Source organism: Lepidochelys olivacea (genome assembly GCF_965140295.1).
Source record: "Lepidochelys olivacea isolate rLepOli2 genome assembly, chromosome: 3".
In the NCBI taxonomy this organism is placed as follows: Eukaryota; Metazoa; Chordata; order Testudines; family Cheloniidae; genus Lepidochelys; species Lepidochelys olivacea.
This window is the reverse complement of record NC_140413.1, coordinates 133,524,299-133,544,350: the sequence shown is the minus strand read 5'-3', so window position 1 is coordinate 133,544,350 and position 20,052 is coordinate 133,524,299. Positions and strand designations below refer to the sequence as shown.

The following is a 20,052-nucleotide window of genomic DNA, read 5'->3' as shown; positions in this document are numbered from 1 at the left end:
AGTAATGGTCTCAAGTTGCAGTGGGGGAGGTTTAGATTGGATATTAGGAAAAACTTTTTCACTAAGAGGGTGGTGAAACACTGGAATGAGTTACCTAGGGAGGTGGTAGAATCTCCTTCCTTAGAGGTTTTTAAGGTCAGGCTTGACAAAGCCCTGGCTGGGATTATTTAACTGGGAATTGGTCCTGCTTTGAGCAGGGGGTTGGACTAGATGACCTTCTGGGGTCCCTTCCAACCCTGATATTTTATGATTCTATGATTCTAGTTGGGGATTGGTCCTGCTTTTAGTTGGACTAGATGACCTGTTGAGGTCCCTTCCAACCCTGATATTCTATGATTCTATGATTCGACGATATGCCATTGTGTCCAATTATATAGCTCTTTAGGGGTTGCCTTTCTCATGGTGACTGGCAGATTCTTCAGTTCCTTCCTCATGCCTTTCATTAGCACAGCTGGATCTCTCTCATCACACTCCTTCTGTTAGAGATAATGTATATAACGTCGTGCCTGCCTTAGGCAATTTTGAGTATGCTTCTGTGGGGCAACACGCTGGCCAGTTGTATACACATTTGAAATTACTAGCTGCACCCCTGAGGAGACCACAGGAGAAGTGACAGAGTGAAAAACAGAAGCGATTTTGCAGATAGACAGTTTCCTTTACAACATGGTAGGTGTGTAATTTCATGCAGTCTTTAAAGCGAAGAAAATCTGTAGAGGGGACTTTTAGGTTAAAAAGAAATTGACAAACATTTTCTTCAAGGTTCTCTTTGGGCAGTGAACTTTTTAGACACAGTTTGGTTTTTGCAAATTTTATTTTATCATTTGGTAGCAGCATCACATCCAGTCCATCTATTATTACAATTGCTTTGAGTGTTGTCAGCCTCACACTACCAGGCATTTATTCCTTTGAAAGAACATTGCACATGGGGCTTGGGGAAAATGGGTCATGACAAAGCAAAGTGAGCTACAACCTAACTTTCTGCTACCCAGATGCTCTCAGTATGAGATCACCTGGCACAACGGCAGCAAGCAACAGCAATTGCATCGGCTGATATAATTAAATGATGTTTTCAAAACCAAAGACAAGTATTGCTTGAGATGGTAGCAGCAAGAGTCAGTATCTGGTAAACAACTTTAACTTTAGAGTTCTCTCCCATAGTTCAGATTCACTCAAATATAAAACCAGTAAAACGAAAATTGGAAAAAAAAGAAATAGGACTTGTGTGAAGGAAGACAATCCTAACCATCTCTCTGCATAAACCAGGAAGGAACTATTTAGGGGAACAACATGTGCCTTATTTTCTGTACTTAGAGGTGTGTGTGTGTCATAGGGGCAAAAAGTTCTGATGAAGAAGAATTTGTGTCAAGTATCAGAGTTGTAAAGTACCACTTTAAATGTTCAGGGGTTTTTCCTGTTCCTGTTTCAGGCTAAGGGGTGTTTTAGGGAAGTGTGTGATCTGGACCTAGCAGAGTCAGTGCTACAGATAGTAAATGGTGGGGTAAGATTAGAAAATGGTGGGGTAAGTAGTGCCTCTCTGCCTTAGAGAGCAGCCTGCTTTCTTTATCTCTGTTTTGGGGCAAGATAATGGAGCAGCTGATACTAAACAGGATTAATAAAGAATTAAAGGAGCTGTTACATACAATCCCAGCCCACAATAATACAGTGGACCCAAAGATACTTAAACTTAATTCGATAAGGTGTCCCAAGGATATGGCAGGAAATTGCCGTATCTGTCACATGTACAGCTAGAAATAAAGAATGTAGGCCATACTTGCAGGATGGGGGACTCTCTCCTGAGAAGTAGTGACTTTGAAAAATATTTGGGGGATGTGATATATAATCACAATCTTAATAACGTGAGCTCTCAGTGCAATGCTGAGCCAAAAGGGCTAATACAGTCATTGGATGCATAAACAGGGGAATCTCAAGTAAGGGTAGAATAGTTATTTTACCTCTGTATTTGGCACTGGTGCAACTGCTGCTGGAATACTGTGTCCAGTTCTAGTGCCCAAAGTTATATTGAAAAATTGGAGAGGGTTCAGAGAAGAGCCACAAGAATGATTAAAAGGTTAGAAAACATGCCTTTTAGTGATAGACTCAAGGAGCTCAGTCTATTTAGTTTTACAAAGAGACAGTTAAGCGGTGACTTGATTACAGTCTATAAATATCTACATTGGGAACAAATATTTAATAATGAGCTCTTCAGTCTAGCAGAGAAAGGTATAATACAGTCCAATGGCTGGAAGTTGAAACTAGACAAATTCAGATTGGAAATAAGGTGTAAATTTTAACAGGGAGGGTAATTAACCATTGGGCCAATTTACCAAGGGTCATGGTAAATTCTCCATCACTGACAATTTTTAAAACCAGATTGGATGTTTTCTTAAAGAAAGCTCTGCTCTAGGAATTATTCTGGGAGAGTTCTATGGCCTGTGCTATCTATGGCCAGGAAGTCAGACTAGATCAGGGGTCGGCAACCTATGGCACGCATGCCAAAGACGGCAGGCGAGCCGCACGCTGCTACCTGCCGAGTCCCAGCCACTGGCCCCGCTCAGCCTGCTGCCGAACCCAGGCCGGGACCCCGGCAGGTAGCAGCGTGCCATTAAAAATCCTGCCCGCTTCAGCCCGCTCTTCTCCACCCCTCCCTCCACCCCGGGGCAGGGTGAAGAAGCTTGGTCCTGCTGGCTGCTGCTGCAGGGCAGGCAAGTTCCCCCCTCCCCACATCTTCCCCCAGCGTGTTGCGTTCCTGCCCCTCCTCCTCTCCCTCCCTGCCGTCGATCAGCTGATGGCCTTTGCGGGGGAGGGGGAGAAGCGGAGCCGCAGCTGCTCTGGGGAGGAGGCAGAGAAGAGGTGGGGACGGGGCCTTGGGGAAGGGGGTGGAATCAGGGGATATCCCCTCCAGCCCCCGGCTGTGAGTCCAGCCCACACCGCCAGACCCCTGCCCTGATCCCTGCACCCCCCTCACACACACCCAGCCCTTTGCCCTGATTCCTGCACCCCCCTACAACCCCAGCCCTGACTCCTGCACCCCCCACACATACCCAGCCCTCTCACACTCCATGTCCTGACTCTTGCACCCCCCACATTCCCACCCTCACCCTGAGCACCAAACGGGAGCTCCTGCCCCCCACCCCGTCACATTCCCACCTGCACCCCTCGCACCAAATGGGAGCTGCCCAGGTAAGCACTCCACACTCCACACACAAACGTCAACCCTGAGCCCCCTCCCTCATTCTAGCTCCTGGCCAGACCCTGCACCCCAACCTCCAGCCTGCTCCTTCACCCCGAGCCCTGTTCTCAGCGCACTCCCACCCTCAGCTCAGTGCAGAGAGAGAGGAAGAGAATGGGCTAGAACCAAGGAGAAGGTAGGTACCCACTCTGTGTGGGCAGGGCCGGGATCCCAGACAGGCAGCAGGCTGAGCGGGGCCGGCAGCTGGGACCCTGGCTGGCAGGAGCCGGCGGACTGAACCCCAGACCGGCAGAGGGCTGAGTGGCAGTGGGCTGAGCCGCTCAGCCCACTGCCGGTCTGGGGTCCCGGCCCTGTCCACATCGAGTAGGTACCTACTTTCTCCCTGGTTCTGGCTCATTCTCTTCCTCTCTCTGCACTGAGCTGAGGGTGGGAGTGCACTGAGCACAGGGCTGGGGGTGAAGAAGCAGGCTGGGGGTTGGGGTGCAGGGTCTGGCCAGGAGCTAGAATGGGAGGGGGCTCAGGGTTGACGTTTGTGTGTGGAGTGTGGAGTGCTTACCTGGGCAGCTCCCATTTGGTGCGAGGGGTGCAGGTGGGAATGTGACGGGGTGGGGGTGCCACAAGTACTCCTTTTCTTAGTGCCCACTCAGTCTAAAATGGTTTGTTTTCAGGACATCGTCCTGTGGACCAAGTGTGTTTGGCTGCCAGTGGCAAAAGTTGGCACATTTTCCTACAGTCAGTCAAAAGGAATGGTGTGCTCTTTGCTTGATGTTGGTTTTCCCTCCATATACATTAATAATTTTAATACGTTTATTAATAATGACAAACATTTTTATAAAGGCCATTCAAGATAAATGGAATTATACCTTTCATTTATTTTTCACTAAATGATTCTGTTATGGTCTGCGAGTGATTGCCATTTGTTTTTGTAATTGATGGTTCAGGCACCCTGGAGCTTGGCTAGGTGCTCCTTTTTATTTTTTGTGTCAACATAACAGTATGGATTTTAATTTAAAGGGATACTGTACATTTAAAGCAAAATCCCAATTCTGCCAGAAAAGGGCCCCCGGGCCCTTTTAAAACACCCGGGCCCCTGGGCAATTGCCCCCTTTACCCTCCTCCCCTGTCAGCGGGCCTGTTGCCAGCAGAGTTGCTGGTGATGCTACTGGTGGTAACTAGTTATTTTTATTATTTTGGCTCATCATACTTATTTGCTATGAATTTGACTGAGATCACTAACTATTTTTATATATACTACTGATGAACCATAGATGGTAATTGTAGTCTCGATTAATCTAGGGTGTAAAGTTCACCAGTCACAAGTAACAGGTTCTGTACTCATCCAGCAATGTAAGAAATTGTACTGAGTTGAAATTTGAGGCACACACAGATAGAAACATGAGGACTTCACTTAAAATCCAAATAAATACAAACATAAGCATAATTATACAAAACCAGATACATATAACAAAACACACACTAGATTGTGCATTTGTACAACTTTAGGTCAGTACAAGATAAAACAATTCCCCAATGTTGACATACTTACAACCTTGACCATATTTACAACCTTATGGAGACTGGTAGCAGCAAAGATACAAGAAAAAGTAAGTGGAGATCGCTGCCACGCTGTCTGGATTGGCTCATGACCGTGAACGCCAATCTCAAGGCAGACTGTCAAAAAGCAGGGCGGACACCCCAAACAGGTTATATGTTCTATAATTAGATTTCACCAACCCAGTAACAAGTGTGAACTCCTATAGCACTATAACAGTCTTATCATGGAGTCACAGACAGTCCCCTTGGGCATTCCACTCTATCTTCCCACCCAGGCAAGGCTGGACTATATGATGGTCACTTCACACCAGAATCACAACAAAATTCAGGTTGTTCCCAGTCCCAAAGGAGCAGTCACTTACCCCACATCATTTGTACTCAGATCTCAAACCAAAGACAACACCTGTAACCAATCCTATAATTAACTAAAGATTTATTAACTAAGAAAAGAAATAAGAGTTACTTACAAGGTTAAACAGGAAACATACACACACAAATGAGTTACAGTCTTAGATTTAAAAGGGTAATACAAGGAGAGATTAACAAGACTTTTCAGCTTGGAAAAGAGGCGACGATGGGGGGATATGATAGAAGTCTATAAAATCATGACTGGTGTGGAGAAAGTAAATAAGGAAGTGTTATTTACTCCTTCTCATAATACAAGAACCAGGGGTCACCAAATGAAATTAATAGGCAGCAGGTTTAAAACAAACAAAAGGAAGTATTTTTTTCACACAACACACAGTGAACCTGTGGAACTCCTTGCCAGAGGATGTTGTGAAGGCCAAGACTATAACAGGGTTCAAAAAAGAACTAGATAAGTTCATGGAGGATAGGTCCATCAATGGCTGTTAGTCAGGATGGACAGGAATGGTGTCCCCCGCCTCTGTTTGCCAGAAGCTGGGAATGGGCGACAGGGGATGGATCACTTGATGATTACCTGTTCTGTTCATTCCCCCTGGGCACCTGGCATTGGCCACTGTCAGAAGATGCCAGATGGACCTTAGATGGAAGGGCTAGTTGGACTTTTGGTCTGACCCAGTATGGCTGTTCTTATGTTCTTATGATCTTAATATAAGATTCTATAATAAGCTGCTCTATATGCCCTTTAGGGCTGACCCATGCCAAGCAGCATGGGGATCTCTTGTTTATGTTTTGGAATCTTTGCCCCTCAGAGTCCAGACAGCATAAAGATCCCAGTTTCTCTTTGTCAGGGATTTTTATCTCCTTCACCCCAGAATCCAAGCTGATGGGATGACTGCATGCATGGGTCTCCCCTTCCTGGAGGGAGAGAGGAATGCAATCAACAATGTTTCTGTCCTATGATGCTACACAATGCCCCGTTTGCCTTCAGTGGGCCATCTTGTGTACAGGACAAGCACTTTACCTAATTAATGTTTCTTTTCCAGTTTGTTAAGTTACATAATGACAGAAATTTACAATGCAAACACTCAATATAACTTTATACCATGGGATGCAGATATTAAAAACAAGATTACTACATGCAACATCCTACAAGTGTGCCATAAAGTCTAAACACTGAACACATTCTTATAACAGTAATATGTATTTTAATTATACCAATCCACAGGTGAGCCAGACTGGTTCCCAGCTATGCATTAGTCAGTGTTCAGAGAGGCCCTGGACCTTGGCATGAGCTGGCACCTGGTCTGCCAGCTTCACAATCACCATAAGAAAGCTTGTTCATACACAGACTTCTGCCCTCTGGTCATCCCTGGTATCCCAAGTAGGGATGGGTTTGACAACCTTGTCTACACCTTTTCCATTTCACCCACATACGTCTGGGACCATATCTGCTCAAGTCTCAGCCCTCTATTCATATTTGGTATTCCAGGAGACCAATTTTAGGGTTCTGGTTCTCTATATGTGGTATTCCGGTTAACCAGAATTACACTTCCGACAGTTAACCCAATCAGTCCTGTCAGTCCCTTTCCCAGTAGTTTTGATATGTCAATATAGTTAGCACAAAGCCTCGAAGATGATACCATCTGTTTGTTTTGGGTTACTTATCACATGATGCACTACTAAACTATTGTAAAATATATATTGCTAACTTCTAGGCCTCACTCTGAGCCTTTCCAGCCCACCTCCCACACTCCATTCATTTCTATTTGCATATTATTACTGTTGAGCTATTTGTACGTTGTTGTCTATTTTACCGTATCTTAATGAACTGGTACATAGTGCTGGTTCCTCAGCTGGGTCAATGAAGCTATGCCGGTGGACACCAGTGGAAGTATTGGCCCATCACATTCTATCATAAGCTAACAGGTTCATGACATATATTATATAGTTATAGCTTTTATTCTGCTAAATTGTGAGCTATATTTTGGGAATTATGTCTATGTTTCTTTCTTAAGACTGCAATGGTGTAAAAATATATTTGTCTACAAAAATGACTCAGTTGTGTGAACAGAATAATAATGATCTTACTGTGCTCTCAAAGGAGAATTTCTCAAAGAATTCCTATATACCTGAAAGGATTCCTATATTCCTGAATTTTGAGTCCAGTCCCAATACTCTCCTCTTTTAAACTAATTCTATCCTGGATTAACTATGCCACGATCTTCTCATGACACTACAGAGGAGAATTTTCTTTTTAGTTTCAAATCTGGCAACGTGTGTTTAAATCTCTCTCTCTCTTTAAAAAAGATTTGCTGATTGCAATTTGATTACTTGTTCAGCATTTAACAAAACATGTTACTCTAATTGAAGTCTAGAAATAGAAATCTGATCAATGGTTCTAAGTGAATCTTATAAATGTTTGATTTGATATTGTTCGGTTCATCTCAAGATTCAATGTTATAATAAATGCTGCTTTTTAAGTGTCTACATACAGGAAATATTATATTAAAAAAATAAAAGTTTTGTATTTACACAGCAGCTTTCTTCATAGATCCCCAAAGTGGACAAGCACCATAGTGGGGTACTCATTTTTACATATGGGAAAACTGAGGCCCTAGGTCGTTAGAGTGGGGTTTTTAAGTCTCATTAAAAGTCTGCTTTATACCAGACAGAGATTTTTCGTATACAGATGGACTTCTCTAAAGGGAACCTCAACTTGAGTTAGTTCACTGTGGTGTTTATGCAGCACTAAGTGAATTTCGCAGACTGGGAATCCTGCCCTCTGACTACAGCTGTAACAAGTTGTGCTGTAAGAAGAAAAGGAGGACTTGTGGCACCTTAGAGACTAACAAATTTATATGAGCATAAGCTTTTGTGAGCTATAGCTCACTTCATTGGATGCATTCAGTGCCACAAGTACTCCTTTTCTTTTTGCGAATACAGACTAACATGGCTGCTACTCTGGAAGTTGTGCTGTAACACATTCATAATTGCCCTGAATTTGCAATTCAGTTTTAAACTGTGGCTAAGGGCTTGTATATAGGGGAAAGGTGGGAGTTTTCTGAGTATGCTATAACTACACCAAAAGAATGTGATCAAACTCGCTTATGGAGAGACATCTGAATATTGAACATGCGCTAACATGTTTGTGAGACTGGCTTTTACTGTGTGCTGCAGTCTGCATGTTCTGTTTTCGCTCCCATGGCTCTCTCTGTTTTCCATGTGTGGTACTGGAGTCTTCCAGTTCACTGCCATTTAACTATCTTGCTGTCATGTCACCCGGGTCCCATAATGCTGCAAAGGCAAGGCAATGCTGTGTCACATGCCATCATCCAGTTTTCAAAATATTTTCATTGCTCTCTATGAAATCCAGTACTCCCCATCCCAACCCCAAACCTTAAAAAATAATGAGACTGGCCCATAAATCAAAAGAGTTGGGGTATTTTTTTTAAATGAGGGGGTTGGATGGCTTTTTTTGGTCTCTTTGATTTTTGACCCCTCCACCCCGCCCCCGGCCTACACCCAGTGTGAGTGATAAAAACAGTGTTCCAATTCTCCTGTATTTATACAGTAAGGTGACTTGGGCCCCTGCTGCAGGAGCTTTTGCTGGAGGACCCAACTGAGATCAGGTTACAAGGATTTGTATAAAATGCTCCCTGATTGTGTGGAGCTTCCTGCTTCTTCACAACCCGCCAAATTCTAACTAAATAATTATCTGCCCCACCCAGCAATTGACTTATGCCCTCTTCCAACCCTCACATCAATTCTGCCCTCCTCAGCCCCACATCTGCCCCTTGCCCCCCAGTGCACCTCTGCTCCTCCTGCAGCTCCAGCAGCTCTGAACCCTTCTACAGCCAGGATTGTGGGGGTGCAGCTGCAGTGAACCCCATTCCCAGGTCTGGAGGAGGAGAGCAAGCTCCGGTTTTTCACCAGTTCTCCCCCTTTCCAAGCTGGGTGTTGCAGAGACATAGATGGGAGGGGGGAAAAAAAGCAGAATGACCCATTTTTGGCAGGGTGGAAAAGGGAGCAGAGCTGCCCTCCAACTGCTGAGCTCTTTCTACCCCCCCTCACGCCTTCCCTGCTTATGAGAGTGATGCCTGATGCTCTCCTCTGTCCTCTCCCCAATCTTCTCTTGGCTCCCGAGAGGAAGGAGGAGAGCTCTGCCTGCCTCTGCAGCAGCTCTAATTGGCTGATCTTTCCCAAGAGGTGAGAAAGTGAGGAAGGCAGCCAATAAAAAAGATATTTTCTTCTGGACAGGGCTGACAATTGCACGAGAGCTGGAGCTTCTCCCATAATGGTGAAGCTAAAATCGTGTTACTCACGTTACTCAATGGGAAATCATGAAAGTAGGCAACATTAGAAATCCTTGACACCGTACGCAAAAAGAAAAGGAGTACTTGTGGCACCTTAGAGACTAACCAATTTATTTGAGCATAAGCTTTCATGAGCTACAGCTCACTTCATCGGATGCATACTGTGGAAAGTGTAGGAGATCTTTTTATACACACAAAGCATGAAAAAATACCTCCCCCCACCCCACTCTCCTGCTGGTAATAGCTTATCTAAAGTGATCACTCTCCTTACAATGTGTTTGATAATCAAGGTGGGCCATTTCCAGCACAAATCCAGGGTTTAATAAGAACGTCTGGGGGGGGGGGGTAGGAAAAAACAAGGGGAAATAGGTTACCTTGCATAATGACTTAGCCACTCCCAGTCTCTATTCAAGCCTAAGTTAATTGTATCCAATTTGCAAATGAATTCCAATTCAACAGTCTCTCGCTGGAGTCTGGATTTGAAGTTTTTTTGTTGTAATATCGCAACTTTCATGTCTGTAATCGCGTGACCAGAGAGATTGAAGTGTTCTCCGACTGGTTTATGAATGTTATAATTCTTGATTTGTGTCCATTTATTCTTTTACGTAGAGACTGTCCAGTTTGACCAATGTACATGGCAGAGGGGCATTGCTGGCACATGATGGCATATATCACATTGGTGGATGTGCAGGTGAACGAGCCTCTGATAGTGTGGCTGACTCCTCCTGAAGGTCGAGACAGTAGACTGGACTTCTACATAGAGTGCTTCCGCCGACGTGCACGGGCTGAAATTGTGGAAAAGCAGCATCACTTGCCCCATAACCTGAGCCATGCGGAACACAATGCCATCCACAGTCTCAGAAACAACTCTGACATCATAATCAAAAAGGCTGACAAAGGAGGTGCTGTTGTCATCATGAATAGGTCGGAATATGAACAAGAGGCTGCTCAGCAGCTCTCCAACACCACTTTCGACAAGCCATTACCCTCTGATCCCACTGAGAGTTACCAAAAGAAACTACAGCATTTGCTCAAGAAACTCTCTGAAAAAGCACAAGATCAAATCTGCACAGACACACCCCTGGAACCGCGACCTGGGATATTCTATCTACTACCCAAGATCCATAAACCTGGAAATCCTGGGTGCCCCATCATCTCAGGCATTGGCACCCTGACAGCAGGATTGTCTGGCTATGTAGACTCCCTCCTTCAGACCCTACGCTACCAGCACTCCCAGCTACCTTCAAGACACCACTGACTTCCTGAGGAAACTATAATCCATCGGTGATCTTCCTGATAACACCATCCTGGCCACTATGGATGTAGAAGCCCTCTACACCAACATTCCACACAAAGATGGACTACAAGCCATCAAGAACACTATCCCCGATAATGTCACGGCTAACCTGGTGGCTGAACTTTGTGACTTTGTCCTTACCCATAACTATTTTACATTTGGGGACAATGTATACCTTCAAATCAGCGGCACTGCTATGGGTACCCGCATGGCCCCACAGTATGCCAACATTTTTATGGCTGACTTAGAACAACGCTTCCTCAGCTCCCGTCCCCTAACGCCTCTACTCTACTTGCGCTATATTGATGACAACTTCATCATCTGGACCCATGGAAAAGAAGCCCTTGAGGAATTCCACCATGATTTCAACAATTTCCATCCCACCATCAACCTCAGCCTGGTCCAGTCCACAAAAGAGATCCACTTCCTGGACACTACAGTGCTAATAAACAATGGTCACATAAACACCACCCTATACCGGAAACCTACTGACTGCTATTCCTACCTACATGCCTCCAGCTTTCACCCTAACCACACCACATGATCCATTGTCTACAGCCAAGCTCTGCCATACAACCACATTTGCTCCAACCCCTCAGACAGAGACAAACACCTACAAGAACTCTATCAAGCATTCTTACAACTACAATACCCACTTGCGGAAGTGAAGAAACAGATTGATAGAGCCAGAAGAGTTCCTAGAAGTCACCTACTACAGGACAGGCCTAACAAAGAAAATAACAGAACGCCACTAGCCGTCACCTTCAGCCCCCAACTAAAACCCCTCCAACGCATTATTAAGGATCTACAACCTAACCTGAAGGATGACCCAACACTCTCACAAATCTTGGGAGACAGGCCAGTCCTTGCCTACAGACAGCCCCCCAACCTGAAGCAAAGACTCACCAGCAACCACATACCACACAACAGAACCACTAACCCAGGGACCTATCCTTGCAACAAAGCCCGTTGCCAACTGTGCCCACATATCTATTCAGGGGACACCATCACAGGGCCTAATAACATCAGCCACACTATCAGAGGCTCGTTCACCTACACATCCACCAATGTGATATATGCCATCATGTACCAGCAATGCCCCTCTGCCATGTACATCGGTCAAACTGTACAGTCTCTACGTAAAAAAAATCAGATGTCAAGAATTATAACATTCATAAACCAGTCGGAGAACACTTCAATCTCTCTGGTCACGCGATTAATGAAAGTTGCGATATTACAACAAAAAAACTTCAAATCCAGACTCCAGCGAGAGACTGTTGAATTGGAATTCATTTGCAAATTGGATACAATTAACTTAGGCTTGAATAGAGACTGGGAGTGGCTAAGTCATTATGCAAGGTAACCTATTTCCCCTTGTTTTTTCCTACCCCCCCCCAATGTTCTTGTTAAACCCTGGATTTGTGCTGGAAATGGCCCACCTTGGTTATCATACATATTGTAAGGAGAGTGGTCACTTTAGATAGGCTATTACCAACAGGAGAGTGGGTTTGTGTGTGGTGTGGTGCGGGGCGGAGAAAACCTGGATTTTTGCTGGAAATGGCTCAACCTGATTATCATACACATTGTAAGGAGAGTGATCACTTTAGATAAGCTATTACCAGCAGGAGAGTGAGTTTGTGTGTGTGTGGGGGGGGGGGGCGGAGGGTGAGAAAACCTGGATTTGTGCTGGAAATGGCCCAACTTGATGATCACTTTAGATAAGCTATAACCAGCAGGACAGTGGGGCGGGAGGAGGTATTGTTTCATGGTCTCTGTGTGTATATAATGTCTTCTGCAGTTTCCACGGTATGCATCCGATGAAGTGAGCTGTAGCTCACGAAAGCTCATGCTCAAATAAATTGGTTAGTCTCTAAGGTGCCACAAGTCCTCCTTTTCTTTTTGCGAATACAGACTAACACGGCTGTTACTCTGAAACTTGACACCATACATCCACGAGAATTTATATCCTTGTATAGTATGGTGAACTGTAGGGTACAGGTGTATGTTACATGCACGCACACATGAGGTTACCAATCATTGCCAATTGGACATCATGGAAAGCACCACTTCTTTCAAGAATGGGGGATGGGGAGTTACCCATCCTGGAAGTGGGATGATAATGATGCTAAAGCAGACTGAAGGCCAATTTGCAAGATGTTGTTTGTATTTGTTTGCTCAAGCAATTATTATAATCCACTTGTCTGCAAATGTGCTTTCTGTTGTTGTTAGATCATTAACCTTAACAGTGTCAACATGCTCCCAGGATGCAATTCAATTATATGACTGCACAGAGTAAGAGTGAGAAGCATGTTTCATATGGAGGAAAGTGCTCACTGTTCATGCTTTATTGGTTCCTGAGAAGCACAAATCCTATAAACACAGTCCGGATGCTCAGAGGTGACTGCTACGTTGTAAAGAGAAACGGAACCATTTACAAATATTTACTAATCTGTTATTGTCCAATTCTTGCAAGAGGAGAAAAACTCCATGTCAGAAAAACTCCTGTGAATTCTGGCATGGTGAAAACACAGATCCATTTGCAGTGGCACAAGCACAGAATCCATGGTATCAACAGGGAGTTGATTCCCCACTCATTTACACCAAAGATTTCAGTGGAGTTACTTGTGATTTGCACCAATGTAACTGACAGGGGAACCAGCCCCCAGGATTCTACTTAGTCTCTTTGCTTTTCAAAATTCCATGAATGTGAAATTGCTTGGTGGTCATGGATAGTGCTTAATCCTGTCAGCCATGAAAATACACAACACAAGTAGAGAAGAAGAAAACACTGACCCTGATTTTCTTTTACATACAGCCCCTGCTACACCACTCTGACAGCATATAGAGTCATTAAAGTGAGTTTAAATGTAACACACCAAAGTGCTGTGAAAACATAGGATTTTTTCACATGGCTTAATGGTGGTATGGTTTTTTTGCCAAAGTACTAAAGGCTTAAAAGCAACCCCGTTCCACCTCCAAATAAAACAGTCACTTTCAATATGGTTATGGTCAGAAAAGTTTCTGTGTATAAAGTGGCTACCATTTACTGTAATTAATATTTATAAATGGATTTCATATTAGATTGGGGATATTGGCCCTTTAAATGGAAAACTCTACGTTATGTTCAGGGATTTAATACTTTATTGAGCACATATGTCATTAGCCAATAATCCTAGAAAAAGGAACAACACTTTTATCCAAAGTGCAGCAAGGCTGCTTGCTACCATAGCAAAACCAAGATGTATAAAATACGATCATCTCCTCAGTTGCACATGACAGCTCCCACTGAAGTCGGTATCTATTTAGACTGCACTCGGTATCAGCGTCAATGGGACTCGCATGCATGCATTTAACAGACAGGATAATCGGGCTCTAGGTTACCAAAACAGTCCTGATAAAAAACATACGACCAGTCCTGATTTTTTGCCTAAAATTAAATTTGAATGTCTTTGAAAGATGAACATATTTGCTTAACTTTTTAATAACTTATTTAAAGGTTTGCTTTTCCTCCGCACTTCCTGGCTCTGGCTGGGAACAAGCCGAGGGTACATCTGTACCGCAGTTTGGAGGTGTAATTCCCAGCTCAAGTAGACATACCCGTCCAAGTATGTACCTACGAGCTAGGATGGGATTGTACTCAGATGGCTAGCCCAAGCTGCTATCTGTGCCACCACGGCCAAATTGCTATTTTGAGTGTGCTCACTCGAGCAGAGCTTGCACTTGTATGTTGATCTGAGGTGGGAACTAAGACTCCTGGCTGCTTCACGTGAGGCTGTTCTGTTGAGATTTCTATCCCACCATTACAGGCAGGGATGTTCCAAATGAATATTGACGTGTCTTTTATTCTTGTTGATCCCATGAGCTGTCAGCCATTTGAGTTTAGGTATTGTCCCATCACTAATGCACACTTATTAGCCAGGCTGAGCGGGCAAGTGGCATTATGACGTACCAGCTCTTTATTAGTAACTCTGTCAGTTTGTGCAAAATGTATAACCATTTTTTTTAAATGAAAGATGAATGGTGAAATTCTGTGCTCCATCTGTAAGAGCCGTGGGGGAAGAGGGCACCTTCCTGACCCCGGAAAGGCCTTGTCACAATACAGATTGTCCAGGGGATGCTGTTGTCTACACTACGAGCTAGGGCTATGAATTCCCCTGCTCATCTACACACACTTGCCCTAGTTCAGTGGGTACGTACTTGCCATGGCTCAGCCATGCCACCACTGTCACTACCCGAACTACCATGGCTATACTGCTATTTATACTCATGCTGGAGATGGGGATTTTAATGCTCCTTTACACTACTCCAACCCTTTGCTCACAGGAAAGGGACTAGAGCTGGGATGAGGCTTTCACCCTAACCTTCTAGCCCCTGTAGTTGGGGAGAATTTTCCAATGCAAATGGACTGCCTTACTCTGCAGATGTTCTTACAAAATTCCTCCGAAAGGTGTCAGTTCCTCCCAATCCACTTAATTTGCATGTTAACTCTGAAGTCTAACGACAACAGTCAGCATGTCTACACTATTAATTGTTGGTCATTTTAGCAGAAACATCATCCAGCAATAAGGATGGACTGCAGGCAGATCTTTGGGAAGAATGCTGCCATTTTTTCCCATCTTGACCCCTCTACATATCTGTAGTTAATAAGTTAGCTAAGAGCATCAGATACATCGAGTCTCACAGAAGAGAGTCATACAGTATGTCACACATTCCAAAGAGATCTTATCAAAAACAGTTAATTAAAAACAGACTTTTCTCCCAGCCTTCTGCATGGCTCCTGACACAGATTTACACTTGCCCTGGACAAGCTGTTAGTGTCAGGCCCAGTGAATAATAGATTCAGTTTGTGGCTGAGATTTGGTTTCAGATAAATTAGTCTAAAGAGCTTGGCAAAGACAAAGTGTTAAACAAACTTCCTATTCACTTGTGGCTGGGATGCATGTTAGCGCAGCCTTCAGGGCTCATCTACTTCACTAGAAGTTAAATGAGCCCTTACCAGTGCCAGTTTGGGGGTATCAGGGGGTAGCCGTGTTAGTCTATCTCCCCTAAAACAACAAGGAATCTGGTGGCACCTTAAAGACTAACAGATTTATTTGGGCATAAGTGTGCATCTGAAGAAGTGTTTTTTTACCCACGAAAGCTTATGCCCAAATAAATCTGTTAGTTTGGGGGAAGAATCAGCCCCCTACCAATCCCCAGCAGTCCCACGTTTGGAGAACCAGTCCCCCAGCCTTTGCACTGCCTCAGCACTGGTGCAAGAATGAATTCAGACCCTTGTCTTTGTCTCTTGTCACTGTTTGTTTCCATCTGTCAGCTCCCTTTTATGCTCTCCAGTTGTTTGTTTGTATTGCAGTGAGACAAGTCTTCTGGGTGCTATGCCAGCTGATATAAAAGAACTTAGAGTCTAAATAAGGACAAGCCCCAGGGTGGGTGTGGAACACCAGTGTGTGTGGGAGGGGGGCAAAGGGGGGTGTTGTTGAGGACAGCAAGCGTGGCAGTAACAGGGACACAGGATTGCATTGATTAGCTATTTCTTTTTCTAATGAATAGCTGTACAGAAATAAACGAGGAAGAGGTTTTAATGGATCTCCTGATAGGGCACTCGCTTACTGTTGTCAGACAGTTGGCGAGGGTGGTGGTTTGAGAAGCAATCAGTGGGAGGTCAGCATTCTTTCTCCATTCTTTGTTCTACCTTCATTTGACAACACTGCTGCTTTCATACCTCAGTGCTGTTGTGTTGTGCAGGGCTGAGGTGACTCAGCTGGGTTCCACACGCCTTGAAAACAAGGCCAGTGGACCCCTGCACCTGAACCAATTGCTGAACTTCTCCATACCTCCAGTCCATCCTCATAGCGTGACAACAGCTGGCTGCCCAGAGGTTAGAGCTGCATCAAAATAGAAAAATTTGAACCCCACTGGGCTTTTCTTATGGAGGCAGCAGGATCGTGGAAGAGATTCTCAAAGCTTACTAGAGGGTACTTAGCCCTGTAACTCCAAGTCATTTCAGTGGGAGTTGGTTGTGTGGCTAAATTCTCCCAGCTTGCTTTGAAAATCTCAACCTTCCTTTGTTTGTTTACTGGGGAGTGTTGCTGTTACAAACCCACATTTCAGCAAAGGATATGCGAGTGCTCGTAACTTCCAAAAGCTACAGGGAATGAAAAGCTCTTTGCTCCAGATCCTCAGCTGCTGTAAATTGGCTTAGCTTTACTGAAGTCAATGGAGCTACACTGATTTACCCCAGCAGAGGATTTGGCTCTTTCAATCCATATCAAAGTATTTGCTGTTTCCAGACGAAGGCAAGTGAAACACTAATGAATATTGAATAAGATCTGTAGCCAGGGGATTTTAATAAATAAAAATATGTTTTTAAAAAACTAGTGCAGGCCCTTTTACTCTTGTCAACACTTTGTGTTTTGTCTTTTGTTCGATGTGATTGCATCTGCATCACTATGGTAGCTAATGAATAATTATTTAATTTACCAACCTCTGGTGGCAGCATTTTAGTGTTAAAGATATTGCAATGCAGACTCTCTCTCCCCAACCCACGCACAGTCTGTCTCAAGGAAAAACTATAAATCCTTGATATTCTTATTTTAGGCTAAATTTGTTTACCTGTCTGTTCAGATGCGACACAAGAGCTTTATTTAATGTGACTATGGCCACAAGCTAAACAGTAGGTGCAGATAAACACGGTTACATTTTTTCATTTTTACTGTCAACATATATCAGCTCTCATCTGAGCTACCTGAAATGAATATTGTACCATCTATATCCCTGTGAATTCCTGCAAAACGTCCAGAGCTTGCTCATGCAAATTTGTGCTAAGCTTTTAGAAGAAAACTGAAGAAGGAAAAAGAAAAAATTCTTTTTTAAAGAATAACTGGTCCAAAAGTGGTGTTCTTGGAGCACCAGGGGGGAGGGACAGGGGTGCGTCAGGGGAAGCTTTTCAAACAGATCTTTCAGATTCTGGGGCACAACCATGAACCATCTCAGATATTCAAGGAAGGAGTGACCAGAGGATATCAGAGGAGAATGGGGTGGTCTGAGTTCTTTTGGGGGACTGATTTAGGTGGGGACTGGTGGCAGAGATTCATGTTTGTTAACTGATCCCCCTGCTCTGTCTTATCTATTCCAGCATGCTAGAGATTCTCCAGTGGCCCTGAAAAACTGGGACACCCCAGACTGAGGTAAGTGTTTTGCTTGGGGCGGAGGGACCCCCTAGAAGTATGTGCACATGTGTTTGATTCTGAAATGGGAATGGTAGCAATTTAAAAAATCAATTTGTTTTACAGATTGAGCCAGAGGGACCCATTTCCAATGTTTTCATCGGTATTTTTAAATAACGTTGTTCCCGTCTGTTACCCTTGTGTCATTGCTTGAGGAAGTGGGTGTGGGAGAGTGAGGGGGATAGGGGTGAGCTGCGGCCACCTGTGTCCAGCCTAGTGTGCTCTCAGGACTGCCCTGAACAGGAAGACTGTGGCTGACTGCTAAAGCAGTGTCAGCTTTCACCTCCTGACTTAGTCAGGCCTGAGCTACCATTGTCTCAGAGGCCCCTTACCAAACCTGTAGGAGGGGCTCTGTGTGCTCTGGAAAACAATATCAAGATGTTGAGTACCAAACCATGCCCCAGCCCTGCCTTCAGGGACTGCACAGAACATAAAGGCACTCTGGGGATTTGCCACACACTGCTTTGAAAATGCCTTGAGCCCCCACAGGTGCCAAGTGCTCTCTCCTCACCCACCTTTAAGCCACTCCTGCTGTCATTTGGGGGCACACAGACTAGATGCTTCTAGCCTGTGTGTAGTTGCTATGCCTGGATTCACTCCAACGTATGTGTGATGCATTTGTAGTGACACAGAGCGGAAACAAAACTGTTTCTTGTTTGCAAAACTAGAATCTCCTGTGTCCCCCTTCCCCCTCTCCAGCCCTGGGAGTTATCTTGACATGGTGGTTGGGCTTTATAGCTGTTGCATATCTGAACTAGCAGAACCAAAGACTTCTAAATTGTGCCCTGTTGTTGGTATATATGTGTGCAGTGATCCAGACAGCAAGTTTTATTATTAGTTACATGAAATAATAGCTGGCTGCATGACAGCCCCAGTTAACCCATGATAAAGTGAAAACAGGGACAGGATAAAAGACAGCTATTGACGGAGGTTGATTAAGGCTAAAATAGGACTCAGATCCACAAGACACCTCTTAGTGTGTCATAACTATAAAGGGAAGGGTAACAACCTTTATGTATGCAGTAACATCAAATCCCTCCTGGCCAGAGGTACAGAATCACTTACCTGTAAGGGGTTAATCTGTTCCATTAACCTAGTTGGCACCTGACCAGAAGGACCAATGGGGAAAGAAGATACTTTCAAATCGGGGGGGGGGGAGTAGGGGGGAAGGTTTTGTTTGTGCTCTTTTGTTGTGTGCCCTCTCTGACAGAGAGAGGGACCAGGGCAGGAAAAAATATCTCCTAAAAAGGTCCTGAAATGTTACATCTAAAATTACAGCAATTGTAAGTAATAGCAAGGAAATGCATTAGAGTATCTTTTGTTTTAGCTTGTGAATTTTCCCTGTGCTAAGAGAGAGGTTTATTTTCCCTATGCTACAGGGGAATCCTCTGTGTTTTTAATCTTTTTATTACCCTGTAAAATTACCTTTCACCCTGATTTTACAGAGGTGCTTCTTTTACTTTTTTTTTTTTTAATAATAAAGTTCTTCTTTTAAGAACCGGATTGGTTTTTAGTGTCCTAAAAGACCAAGGGTCTGTTTTGTGCTCACCTTGTTAAACCTATTGGTTGATATATTATTCTCAAGCCTCCCCAGGAAAGGGGGGGAATATTTTGGGAAAATAGGGACGCCAAGTGGTCCTTTTCCTGAAAGTTTGTCTAAATCACTTAGTGGTGGCAGCAATACCGTCCAAGGACAAAGGAAGGTTTGTGCCTTGGGGAAGTTTTTAACCTAAGCTGCTAAAAATAAACTTAGGGGGTCTTTCATGTGGGTCCCCACATCTGTACCCCAGAGTTCAGAGTGGGGAGGGAACCCTGACAGTCCCTCTACCTGTGATAGCTTCTGCTCTCCTCTACTTCTGCATCCTTGCTCTTCCACCAGAGTGAGGCAGCACAGCTCTGGTAAGATGACTAACAGAATAAGATCACTGCCTCTCCACCTCCTCTGCTCTCTCTGGCTCATTGTTAAGACTGGGACTAAGCTCCCAAATTCTAAGGATCCTACTTAATCCACTCCTGTTTGATAATACCCGTACTTTTAAGGAAATGGCCATGATATGCTGCATTACCTCTCACCTGGCTGCCACTGAGTTGTTCAGATTAATTCAC

At 44.2% G+C, this 20,052-nt stretch overlaps 1 long non-coding RNA gene across 1 annotated transcript in view; it reads left to right on the top strand.

Annotated features, from left to right (window-relative positions):
• LOC311517654 overlaps nt 1-20,052 on the top strand; it is a 90,716-nt gene that overhangs the window by 22,832 nt on the left and 47,832 nt on the right. Inside the window, exon 2 of the long non-coding RNA XR_014710750.1 lies at nt 17,856-17,907. This is a non-coding gene — a long non-coding RNA (uncharacterized lncRNA). The remainder of the gene's footprint in view (nt 1-17,855; nt 17,908-20,052) is intronic.